Genomic DNA, 13,082 nt, shown 5'->3' on the forward strand with positions numbered 1-13,082 from the left:
AGCTTAATGCTGGCGGCCTACAGCACTTAAATACCACTTTCCATGTGACCGATCCATTTACCGATCCGGTATGCATGAGTATCGAGGCAGGGAATTAGGTGATAATGCATAATTGTCTCGAAGTGGTGGATGGAACTCTGCAACTCATAAAGTGCGGCCTTGCATGCTGCTGGTGCATTAATGCAGATCAACAAGAGCTGTTGCAAGTTCTCATTGTAACCTGAACTGCTGTATGGAAATAACTCGGTGGAAGTTCGGCAGCAGGTGAGCTAATAGGCTTAGCCGGCGTACGGGAACGAGATGGCCTTTCGAAGGCGTTGCAGCGACACTGCAGAGGCTCCCGTGCACTAGCTCAGTCTCTGCGACAGCTCAAGCAGCCAGGCAGCTACATTCTAAGAAAAAAAAGAAGCACTTTTACTCCTTTGGGGGACTAAATCCACCGCCACAAAAAATAGTCCCTTTCAGGAGTAAACGCACGGGAGTAAATGAACGTCACAGAGTGGAGACCGCATTTCAGGCGCTGTTATAAGAGTCCCAGATACATAATTGGTGTGCATGCATGAAAATACTTTGAAGCAAACCGTCAACCGTGATATATCGAGTTATATAAAATCTTGCACCATACTAGGGCACAATTTGCGAAGAAAGATGCGGTAACTGTTTGTTACTCTATGTGGGTGGAAAATTGCTACGTTGTCTGAGTTATACAGCTTTATGTCGTTCAAATTGACCAAAGGCACATATTTACCATTCGCGAAGTTTAGTGACAATTTGCGGTCCTCGGGAGTAAATGTCGTGACTTGACGGGTTAGGGGACTAAAATGGGGAGTAATTACAGACTAGGGGAATAGAAGCTGCAATTACTCCCCGTTTTACTCCTTTATTTCCTAGAGGGTAGGCCAGCTAGGCGGGCAGACCGCTCGTCTACCCAACGTCCCCCCCCCCCCTCTGACCTGACCTCTGAGTTGTGTGACTTCCAAATGTAGTTGGTGAATGTGTGGATGGTGAATCATGTCGCGGCAACGGTGATAGGCTAATGGCAATCGAATATGTAGGAGGTGAATTCATTGTCATCGCTATATAGAAGTTTCGTTATTCTGACGTAAGAACTAGGTGCAGTATTGTAGGTTAACAACGTGCACAATGATCACCTGAGCGTGAAAAACGTGTGTAAAACGATGATAAAAACTGAGACATGGAACAGAAAAAAGACGGCACGACACGTTCTCACGTTTGAGAACGTGTCGTGTCGCCTTTTTTCTCTTCAATGTCTCAGGTTTTATCGTTTGTTCTACAATGCACCAGCTCGCCTGAACCCTTGTACTTCTACCAAAAACGTGTGTCACCGGAATTTCTATTACGGCTCTAGCCTATCGGTGGCGTGAAGTGTGATATTTGAAGAGTTTAGAGAGCATCGTAATCGCCTGAGGCTTTTCCTGTCCCTGTGACCTCAAGTGACAACAAAAACTCTATGAATGAGAGCATACACAGTGTTTACACTAACCGAACGATATGAATGACAGCCAAACCGTGGTCATTTGCAATCGGCGTACAAAGTTTCCTAATCCTACGTCGATCAAGCACAAAAATGACAGCTTATCGCCATTGGAGTTTTCTGTAGAGGGCACGCAGCCGGCGAACGCAAAAGCTAGAAACAAGTGGAAGAACCATTTGGCCTGTCATCACCGGTTTGTTTCCATAGTGTTTTTCTTTCTCTTCCTATTTTTTTAGACCCATTGCTTTGCAAACTGCGTTTCAGAATTTCTCTTATCTCATTTGATACCAGATTCCACAGTGACTGCGCGTCTGTCTCTCTTCCACGCAGTTAAGACGCAGAACACGGGACTTCACTATCTCGTGGTTCTCGCTGATAAGTACGCATGCTCAGTGCATGACACGTGCGTCCGAATAGACGCCGGGACTGTGTGGCATTTGTAAGACGTGATTTTTTTTTTTTTTGAGCTTTGCGCCGCGCAGTTTCAATTTCTACGAAGTGTTATGGCGGTGAATTACAGTCACCCCTGTCGTACTTCTTGTGAAGTGCAGTGACTGGAGTTTCATGACGCGCTGTGCGACAAGAGTATGCGCGAAATTTTGTTTATTGAGTGTGTGGCTTGGAAGAAACAGATATGTGTCGTAGTGTCATTCGTGATCTGACTGTTGGCTGCGATGGCCACACCATGGGCTTATGCACCAAAGTGATTCATGACGGCGCCCTCAGTGGACTGTGTGGAACTAGGGAACCTGATGGTGGTGAGCAGTGGAGTTTGGTTTTTGATCATATTATAGCCGTGTGGCGACGTAAAAGTCAGAATGACCACGAGCACACTGTTCACGAGTTCGCTGTTACCGTCGCCACCTTCTTCAAATATTACCAATAGACTTATTATATCTCTGCAGATTCCGAAATAATCATTCGGTTAATTTTCACTTCATACCCGATGTGCAGCTCGGACACCTAAAGAGCTCGCATGCTTTGCACTCTATATTTACTGTGATATATTTACTGTATATTTATTGTCTTTTACATGTTCAGTTAAAGTTTTAGCCTGTTTTACAGTCGTGCTATTGGACAAAATGTTTTAACGACACCTCAAGTCGTGAAGTGCAAGTGTGCTTGGGCAAAGAGATGTCTGAACGTCGATGGCGCAGTAGCCGTAGACTGGATTGGATTTGAGTTTAAATTATATGGGAATCGTGACTTCACAAGTATGAATCGAGCAAGGATGCTCCACCTCGCAGTGGCGCATTGTTAAGATAAGTTAGAAATAACATGGAGGTTGTGACTTCACAAGCATGGAGCCGCCCAGTGGCGTGGCCAGGTAGGGGGGGGGTACCCCCCCCCCCTCCGCAAAGCTGGGCGTGGACAGATGGGCGTGCATCATGGGCGTGCACAGAACTGGCAACGTCCTTTACTTACGCAAAGCCAATAGCGCACAATATACTTCAACTGACAAATATTGCGTCGCCTTTCATTTGGTAATAATAACTGCGTAAGTTCTGCAACTTTGTAACGGCGGCATTTGTCGGATTTCCTAAGGTCTTCATGAAACTTGCTGGAGTCCTCGGGTTTCCAGTGACTTCAATTAAGAATGTTTACCGTGTGTTATTGAATCCTGTTACGATTCATGCAGTTATTTGAAACTAGTCTTAAATGAAAGGCTTTCTGCAACATTTATGGCATACGATACTAGCTATACTATATATATATATACTGTATGGTATACTCTGCGATGCGAGGTGATTAGTTCCACGTAAATACAATAGCGACGCTGACGTTAGTCTTGACCATTGACGTCTTTCGACACTTTGGTTGGAGGTCCAATTAAGAAAATGTCCACCATGACTCACCCATTCTCTACAAATCAATGTAAACTCTAGAGGGGCTGCAAGGTACACTAACAAAAACACACAAAATTACTGCAGCGAATGAAGAAGAAACGTTGTCCCTTATCTCCCCTTCCCCACTTTGGCACACCAGTCTTTAAATTTCCTGTGCCCATTCTGTGGAAACCTACGCTATTCTTGCGCCACGAAACACTTGAGCAGCAGAAAAACAAGTTTCAGAGTACCACCAGCGTTTTCCCTTGCCGCCGCGATGGTTATTGGCCGAATCCACCCACGTGACCGTAATCCACCATATCCCTTCCATTTATTTATTCATTTGGTTAGCGCTTGTTCATGTAATGCTCCCATAGATCACTCGCCCTGTTGATTAACATACTTCAGACTGGCGTCTGTGTTTTTAAATCAAATTATTGTATAACTGATATGATATTGCCTCTACCAGTGATTTCCCAGAAATTCAGTGCTGGGGGGGGGGGGGGGTACACCGCTGGGAGCCACTACCTCGAACTCGCAGTAGTGCAGTAGCGGCGGGAAAATAGAGTTTTAGGGCGTCGTACGCTATTTCTTTTGTTTTTTAGCGTTGGTGGTTCTGCGCACTGCGCATAGCTCTTTGTCATGGGCGTGCACAGAACTGGCAACGTTATCCTTTACTTACGCAAAGCCAATAGCGCACAATATACTTCAACTGACAAACATTGCGTCGCCTTTCATTTGGTAATGGTATTGCGTAAGTTCTGCAACTTTGTAACGGCGGCATTTGTCGGATTTCCTAAGGTCTTCATAAAACTTGCTGGAGTCCTCGGGTTTCCAGTGACTTCAATTAAGAATGTTTTCCGTGTGTTATTGAATCCTGTTACGATGCATGCAGTTATTTGAAACTAGTCTTAAATGAAAGGCTTTCTGCAACAGTTTTGGCATACTATACTCTGCGATGCGAGGTGATTAGTTCCACGTAAATACGCTGACGTAAAATCGACGCTGACGTTAGTCTTGACCATGGACGTCTTTCGACACTTTGGTGGGAGGTCCAATTAAGAAAATGTCCACCACGACTCACGCATTCTGTACAAATCAATGTAAAATCTAAAGGGGCTGCAAGGTACACTGACACAAACACACAAAATTACTGCAGCGAATAAAGAAGAAACGTTGTCCCTTATCTCCCCTCCCCACTTTGGTACACCAGTCTTTAAATTTCCTGTGCCCGTTCTGTACAAACCTACGCTGTTCTTGCGCCACGAAACAGTAGAACAGTAGAAAAACAAGTTTCAGAGTACCGCCAGCGTTTTCCCTTGCCGCCGCGATGGTTATTGGCCAAATCCACCCACGTGACCGTGATCCACCATATCCCTTCCATAGGGAATTTTTCTTAGACACGGAAAGAATCGTGGCACAATGGTGACATATCTGCACAGCTTTCCCGTTTTATTTCTACATGTTATTACGTTAGAACACAGTACAGTATAATACAGATTTATTATGAACGGCATTTCAACATTAAGATACATAATCACACGACCGACAAAGAACAAAGACTTGCACCTTGTCTCACGAAGCTCAATGAATACCTAGCATCCAACGGTGAAAACCTTAGACGATAAAAGCAGAATACCTTGCTTGATTGAGTTCGGCGCAAATGCTTCTTGATGATCCACATTGAGTTTGCGTGCCCGCACGCATTTTTGCTCGTACATGCGCGCAATATATGCATTGAACAGTCACTTTCAAGTGGTTTCGGACGAATGCATGGTACGATCATCTGCATGACAGTAGTCCTACAGCCAAAGTTTGACAGTACGGGATGTAATTCGCTGCGCCGGACTCACTATCAGAACGTGCTTGTGGCCGAGCTGGGTGGGGTCACCTGAGAAATTTCGGGGGGCGGGGGGGGGGGTGTTGCAAAAATGCAGGGAGGGGGTACAACCCCCTAAGGGGGTGTAGGGAAATCTCTGGACACTACCTTGGAGGTCCCTTTTCGCTTTGAAATTGGCTATGCCCTATATCTGTACACACAGTAGTTCACGTTCCGTCTAGGATCGTCTGGCACAGATAATCTCACGCGAACTTATATCAAATTGACTTTGTCGCAGAGCGTCACCACAGCTGGCCCATTTGGCGTGGAAGGGAAATGGCGGCGTTTCCTGGTTACGTGAGGCGAAGCCAAGTCAAGCCAAGCGGTTGGCGGTACTCCGAAATTTGCTTTTCTAGTGCTGTACCAAACACCAAGTCACCATCATTATCATCATTATCATCATCATCATCATTCTGTACAAAAGCAAACTTTGCGTTTTACTGTGTCAGTCATATCGGCCAGCCCGTTTCGTTTCCAAGAGCCTCCAAGGAGCTACAGCTCCTGTCTTATCTATAGTTCAATGTTGAGCGGACGAAACTTTGTTTTAAACTATTTCTATTACCTGGGAATTCACTCCCCATTCACGTTACGTCTACATCGTACCGCGATGTGGTTTCGTGAAAGAAGTAAAAAAAAACAAAGCAATCTCGATCCTTCCTACGCTGCATATCACCTGCGCCTTCGTTACCCATGTACATACCCATCGTGTACCTCGAAAGCGGTGACCAACAGATTATAACTATCTGTCGTCGTTGCAACAGTACGCATTCCTCATTAAAAGTTAAGTTATACCGTACTATTATGCCGGTAAAGTTGTGTACCTGAACATGTTAGTTGCATGACAACGCGCGTTCGCGCAGCACTACCGATAACTTAATTGCCTGCCTCATACTGGGTGCATCATTCAAATCCCTTCTGGGGTCCGACGCAGTTCCATTAATTATCGATGCACTTGCAACACTGTCTGCTGACAGGGACCCCTCGGGAGTACCTCTAGTGCTGACACTGTTTTCCCATGTTAGTTTCAAAGAGAGTCATGCGCCACTTTGATGGGAATTTCTGTCATACCGCAAGAGACTGCGACGGATCAATCATGTGACCCCTGACGCGCGATAGTTATAGTAAAAGCTCGTGCATCTAGCCTGCATTACTCGAAATGTACGTATTGTAATAATCGCGGTCCGTGTAGCTCTTACGGATATCGCAAATAAAGAAAAAGAGGCAAACACGATGCTGAACTCAAAAGATGCTGGCGACAGTATCTGCGTATTTGCAAACGCCCCGCAAAGTGCCTGACCTCACAAACCACGCGACAACTCTCTCGCACGCGTCAAGATTGACAACGTATTTTTACTGCCAGTCCAGCATATTTGTTTAAGACTATTTTTGTCTAATTGAGATTTAAAAAAAAAAAACGTATTAAGTAGCGTGCATTCTGTTGTTCCGGCGTCGATGGCGGCACCACCCTTCAGTTTGTGTGCAGGGCGGCCACGTATCCCTAATCAGAGCGCCACCATAACTGACTGACTGACTGACTGACTGATCTCCTCACTGTGTAGATATATTTTATCATTGCCATTCCTGTGTGCATGCTATCGTTGTTCATCTGTATATACTTGTTCGTGTGTGTTCTCACGTGCGTGTGTGGCGCTAGGGGTGTATGCGTGTGCGTTGCAGTGTTTATTGCGTCAAATAAATCTTCCTTCTACGTAAATTAAAAGTAAACGAACTACCTAAAAAAAATAATCTACGTGTGCAACCGATAATGCTTCGACGAAATTATTCAAATTCAGTGCAGTTGACAGGAATATTGAGGAGCTATCCCATCGGAAAACATATCCGAACATCATCAGGATTGTTCGGATTTAATCCACTTGGATTTTATCCGGTGGATTTTTTTGGATTTTATCCACACCATTTAATCTGGATTTTTTAGAGGTGTTGTCCAGTTGCGATGTAAAAGGCCATCTTAATTCAGCGTCACACGGAAAACTCCCGCTGCGCGACGTAAACCCCCAATTATTATTACTATTATTATTAATATTATTATTAAAACTCCCGCTTTACTTTATTGTAGTGTTGGCTGTTTAGAAGAAGCCCAGGTACGCGCAACATTAACTTCTAACTTTTTAACTTGACTTTTCGAACTTTTCAGATTTATCTTTTCTCCCCGTTTTCTCCTACTTCTGCCCATTCAGGGAGAGGCTTTCTTCTGCTTCCTGGAGGCATTGTAGCTGAAGTACGACAGCTAATCCAGGCGTCTAGCATCTACACCATTCACACACGCGTGCATGGGACTCTACCTTTCGGAAAACTATGAAGCCTCATTCAATGTTACTGGGACAGGCAGTTTCATAAACCGAAATTATGAGAGGTCACTCGAAATCAAGAACAGCAAAACACATTTGTTTTTACTCTGTGTCACATTTCTATATTCTCCAAAAATATCCGGGTTTTATCCAAAAAAAAAGCCTACTGGAGAGGATATTTTAAAAATATCCGGATTTTTTTTCAACCCTGCTAGCGCGCGACGAATTTTTCAGCGCAATCGTTGTCAGTCCGACGAAAGGAGGTTGGAAACCCGGCCCAGACCGGAATACTAGAAATAGATGACACAGGCATGGCTTACAGCATCCCGCTTCCGCTGGGATCATGCCTTCCCTTTCCCAATTTCAGGAACTGTTACTTTTTCTACTATCACTCTGTGCGCTGGCTTTGCAACCTCCTTTCATCGGTCTTGACAGCGACTGCGCTCAAAAATGGCGTCGTGCGCTATGCTCGGAATGCTCCGAAGAGCATGATATTCGGCTATATTTTCCGATGAGATAGCTCCGGAATATCACTGTCAATTAGCATGAATTTGAGTAAATGTGGCACGCTCTTCACATTGGTGGGGTAAAAAAGTGACCTTTACTTGGCAAATTTCAAAGTTTATTTCGCAAAATTTACATAAATAAACTTACGTTACATGATATTCACATCAGGAGGTGGCAAAAACCTAGTAAGAACAAATGCCGTTGACCGCATGATTCTAGGTGGTGTAGTTTTTTTTTTATTATAATCCAATGACACATTTTTTGGGACACCCTGTATATGCCACAAAAAAGAAAAAAAAGCAAAGTCAACGTACCGTGCACTGATGAAGATTTGTACGTGAAATCATACACGCAGATTTATTGCATTCCTCGCGCGACCCACAAATCTAATCATGCGGAAGAGGGGGGGGGGAGGAATATGTTTATTATATATAAAAAATAGGAAGTAAAGGTTAGCCTGCGCTATGGCGGCTTGCTATTCCCAGGAAAGAAAGAAAAAAGAAAAAGAAAAAGGAGGACAAACAAACAAAATGGGAAAACAAACGGGAAGAATGGCGTTGAAAGGATATGGCGAAAGTGTACTTGTCTTTTCGGCTGCCTCGCAGCAAGGCTTTGCTTATTAGCACATTTGATAAGCAACGAAAATGGTTAAAAACTGATATTGGTAAATTATCGCTTTTAACGTATGATAAGCAACGCCCTGCCTATACCACCGCAAACCACGGCCAAATCGTTAGAGAGGAGCCCGAAGTAACGATGTTGGCGAGCTCTGTCAATAACATGCGTTACTGATGGACAAATGCTTTTAGCGTCCGCATTCTCTATAGGGAAGCCATAACAGGCAGAGGGAAAAGCGCGCGAGAACGTTTACTATGGAGGTGATGTTTGCCGCTAGGCTGTGCTCTGGCGTGGCAGTGCTCGCTGCTAATGGTGTTGGGAGTGGCGGCGTGACGTGGTTTATATACCGGTGCGAGCGTGTTGTCAACATATGTCCGAACTGGTGTTTGATACTTTTTTTTTTAGAAAACCTTCAAATATTACAGCGTTCTTATGCGTGTATACGCCCCTTTGGCTCGAAACATTAATGGCGTTGCCTTATTGTTGGGTAAGCAGAATGTTGCAGCGCCTTATGCAGCAGAAAATGGTCTTTAGATAGAATAACAAGTGACATGCAGTGCTCGAGATGAAATTTCTTAGCCCGATCTTTTCATGATATTAGAGATCTTTATGAGCTCATGATTGTCGAGATGGGGTCTCAGAATTTCACAAAAGCGCATGGTAGGAAACGTACGCGGTTGAAATTACGCAATAGTGCTTGAGAGGCAATAGAAAGTAAAAAGAAAAAGCAACAAATAATAATGCAATAAAGCGTGTTATCCGCTCCATGTAAAGCACTTCACATCCCAAGCCCACAGAATCCGGTTTGAAAACTGCTGTGGTATTCAACGGCAAATACCGTTTGGAACAGCGGAGGTCACAAAAAGGACACGTCCTTTGTCCGTATTTGTCCACTTATCAAAAATGTCCTTTTCGTGTAATCGTGATAAAAGGTGCGAAAAATCGTGATGGTGCGGACACCTTCAGAAACTCATAGGAGCGAATAATCGAGACAGATTTTTAGCGGTCAATTAGAACGACCGTTGTAAGAAGGCATAAGCGTGATAGGAAACCAATAAATGAGAAGTTCTTATTTTATTAGGTGCTGACAATAAAACACTATCGTTCTTTACGGGGTATTTTGTTCCTACTTAACACCATGCAAGTCCTTATATTTCGTATAGGCAGCACTGGTGTAGCTTGTACTCCGTGTACTTTAGTTCATTTCGCACTCATGGCATGTCACCTCCGTGTACTTTAGTTCATCTCGCACTCATGGCATGTCACCTCCGTGTACGTTAGTTCATCTCGCACTCATGGCATGTCACCTCCGTGTACTTTAGTTCATCTCGCACTCATGACATGTCACCTCCGTGTACTTTAGTTCATCTCGCACTCATGGCATGTCACCTCCGTGTACTTTAGTTCATCTCGCACACATGGCATGTCGCCTCCGTGTACTTTAGTTCATCTCGCACTCATGGCATGTCGCCTCCGTGTACTTTAGTTCATCTCGCACTCATGGCATGTCACCTCCGTGTACTTTAGTTCATCTCGCACTCATGGCATGTCACCTCCGTGTACTTTAGTTCATCGCACTCATGGCATGTCGCCTCCGTGTGCTTTAGTTCATCTCGCACTCATGGCATGTCACCTCCGTGTACTTTAGTTCATCTCGCACTCATGGCATGTCACCTTTGTGTACTTTAGTTCATCTCGCACTCATAGCATGCCACCTCCGTGTACTTTAGTTCATCTCGCAGACATGGCATGTCACCTCCGTGTACTTTAGTTCATCTCGCACTCATGGCATGTCACGTCCGTGTACTTTAGTTCATCTCGCACTCATGGCATGTCGCCTCCGTTTATTGCATGCAGTTTGAAATTCTCCCAGAATGTCCCAGCGATAATTATCCCGGGCACGCTTACCTGTACTTTATTGTTCGTGGACATGCAATTCATCGTAGTTCTGTCTTCTTCTTTTTTGCTTCAGCCGCTTCCATGACGAGGTATAAAATGAACGGTGGTGAACATTCTGAGTCCTCACGGCTTCAGTGCTGGTGATTTTGTGAGTTGGATTGAAAAGCAATTGAAGATTGTGGTTCCAAAAATGTAGATCCAGCTATTACAGATAGCTTACAGAATCCTGTTGGTCGCTTTTGCGTTCAGGTTACTGTTATTGTTAGGAGAAAGACAGTGAAGTCAATGTCACTCTAACGGTGGAAGGGCGCAGATGGGCTGGTATACGTGGCAACGGAGTCGTAAGCCGAGACTGGGACGAAAAGGGCAAGTTGTCCTGTTGAGAACGTGTTGTCCTTGTCGCCCTCTTTCCTTGTCACGGGTTACGATTCCGTTGCGGTGCCAAACTGACGGATGGCAGGATTTCAAATTTTCGTCAAATTACTTTCTTTCGTCATTTTACTCTAAAAAAAACATTACGAATGCTTCTACTTTACTACTTTGGTCTGGTCGAAGAAAATGAAAAATGGTTGAAATTGAAATAATAATGAAGAAATAAATAAATTGACATGCGCAGGAACCGGCGAGGAAACCTAAATCAATTATTCAAGTATACGTAGTAGGTATTCCCGGAAGGGAGGTACTCTTGGAACCACATTTAAGATACGTCGCAAACAGTAAGATCACTCGTCATCGGAAGTAATGAAAAAAGAAATTTCTTTATTGTCAACTTTTAGAAACATAGAAATATGGCACGTGTTGTGGAGAGGTTACACTTTCATGGTGATCCTTCTGAAACTTGCCAACTGATGATAATATTCTGAGCTCGAAACAACCTTGGAAAGTATTTTTTTTAAACAGGAGTCCCACGTGTTTATAGCAACATCTCTTATGTACAATCAGTCACCGGAGATAGAAAAATAGTACTCTCAAAGAACCACCACAGCTGCAAGCGTCATTTTTTATACACATATATTCCATCTTGTCCGCATTCCGAAGTGCCACTCTGAAATGAAACAAAAAGAGTGCAGTTACAATTATAAGATGCCCTTTCATGTGGGGATGATGCTTTAAATTTCAGTGTCATTACCGCTGTTGTGTCAGCCACTGCAGAGCATACTCTCTGATTTAAGTTCATACTGGGTAGTTTTATCGGCCGTTTTCGAGTTTCATAGTCAATCAGGTCGACTAAAGTGCTGAGACATTTATTTAAGCAGCTCTAATTTTACAATGATTATATGTGAATTAACTGCGCGAATCAATTCCTCACGGCTCGCATTATTTAGGGTGTTGCGACGTCCGAGCATAGCATTCAATAAAACTGCTACCAAATTCGTTTCGACTATGAAAAAATGTCTAGGAAGCAAGCGAGCTGGTGAAGATGATGCATATGTGCCAGCAACCCATCCGTAATCCTCGGTTCGGCCTTGAACAGACTGCTCTTTCTCCCGAACTGACCCATTTTTTGTCCTCATCTTGTTGTTTCTTTTCCCCCTGTTGTGTATATATTTCTTGGTTGTGAAGTAAAATTTTCAGCTGTGTTTGAGACTTCGTGTTTGTGCCTGTCCCTTCGTGTTCCCTAGTTCTCGGGGTTTTACATCATGCATCGTTTCGACTGTTTCCTGACTTGGACTTGCAAGGTTACTCGAAGAGTTAGTAGGACGAGCTCCGAGCAACATAAAGAAACTCGGTTATTATATTAGAAAGGGAGACTTACGATATGCTGTGAGGGTTTTGGGTGTAGATAGACTGAACATCAATTTCTAAATGGAGTACACGCATGACGCTGCGTCGCCGGGTTTCTTTCATGCAAGCAAAGGCAAGACAGCGCGGTATTTCTCCTCGAGGACCAACGCTTGGCACAACAACAACAACAGCAACATAGATGAAGGGATGATGATGATGATGTGGACATAAGACTCGTCAGGAAAGTTTGGAAATGCGCGAAATGACCGGAAAATGTATTCTGAATGTATTTCTTCTGAAATACGTTTCCTCACACTCAATACGTCAATGGGGAACCATTGCCTAAAACAGTCCTGTCACTCTTCTTCCTCAGTGCTCTTTCGCAGGAAATTCGCGGACTCTTACGGCTCCCTCGGGGCTTCGACTTTTCTTCCGCCCAGGCAACTTTTAACCGGAGGAGAAAGAAAAAAAAAGTCTCAAAGGGACAACAGTTCTACTCCAAACCTGTGTGGAACATCACTTGTCTGAAGCGCGGTGATAATTTCGTTGAATGAATGAATGAATTAAATATTCTATTTCCACTTCTGTGGATGTACGTGTTGTTCGCGATGTACGTCGACGTTTGTTAATGCGGGATGTTCTGCGTTGCGGATTTTAGGCCGCTGCCCACGATTTTTTAGCGCTTACTGTGGGGAGATGGTGGTGTACTACTCGGCGTTGACGGTTTTGTGTTCAATATCAACACTTGCCACATTGCCTCTCTTACAGAAGAGATCGGCCCCCAGAATTCTTCGTTGTCGCAGTAATTTGACAGATGGATAGAC

At 44.1% G+C, this 13,082-nt stretch overlaps 2 protein-coding genes across 2 annotated transcripts in view; one reads left to right on the forward strand and one right to left on the reverse strand.

Moving 5' to 3' along the window:
- Positions 1-13,082, forward strand: part of LOC135367121 (neprilysin-1-like) — a 288,929-nt gene that overhangs the window by 208,171 nt on the left and 67,676 nt on the right. The gene's annotated exons all lie outside the window — the stretch shown is intronic.
- Positions 11,273-13,082, reverse strand: part of LOC135367118 (hemicentin-1-like) — a 134,903-nt gene continuing 133,093 nt past the window's right edge. The window contains exon 11 of the mRNA XM_064600234.1: positions 11,273-11,578. The gene's annotated coding sequence lies outside the window, so the exon portion shown is untranslated. The remainder of the gene's footprint in view (positions 11,579-13,082) is intronic.

Source organism: Ornithodoros turicata, chromosome 8 (assembly GCF_037126465.1).
Source record: "Ornithodoros turicata isolate Travis chromosome 8, ASM3712646v1, whole genome shotgun sequence".
NCBI classification, from domain to species: domain Eukaryota; kingdom Metazoa; phylum Arthropoda; class Arachnida; order Ixodida; family Argasidae; genus Ornithodoros; species Ornithodoros turicata.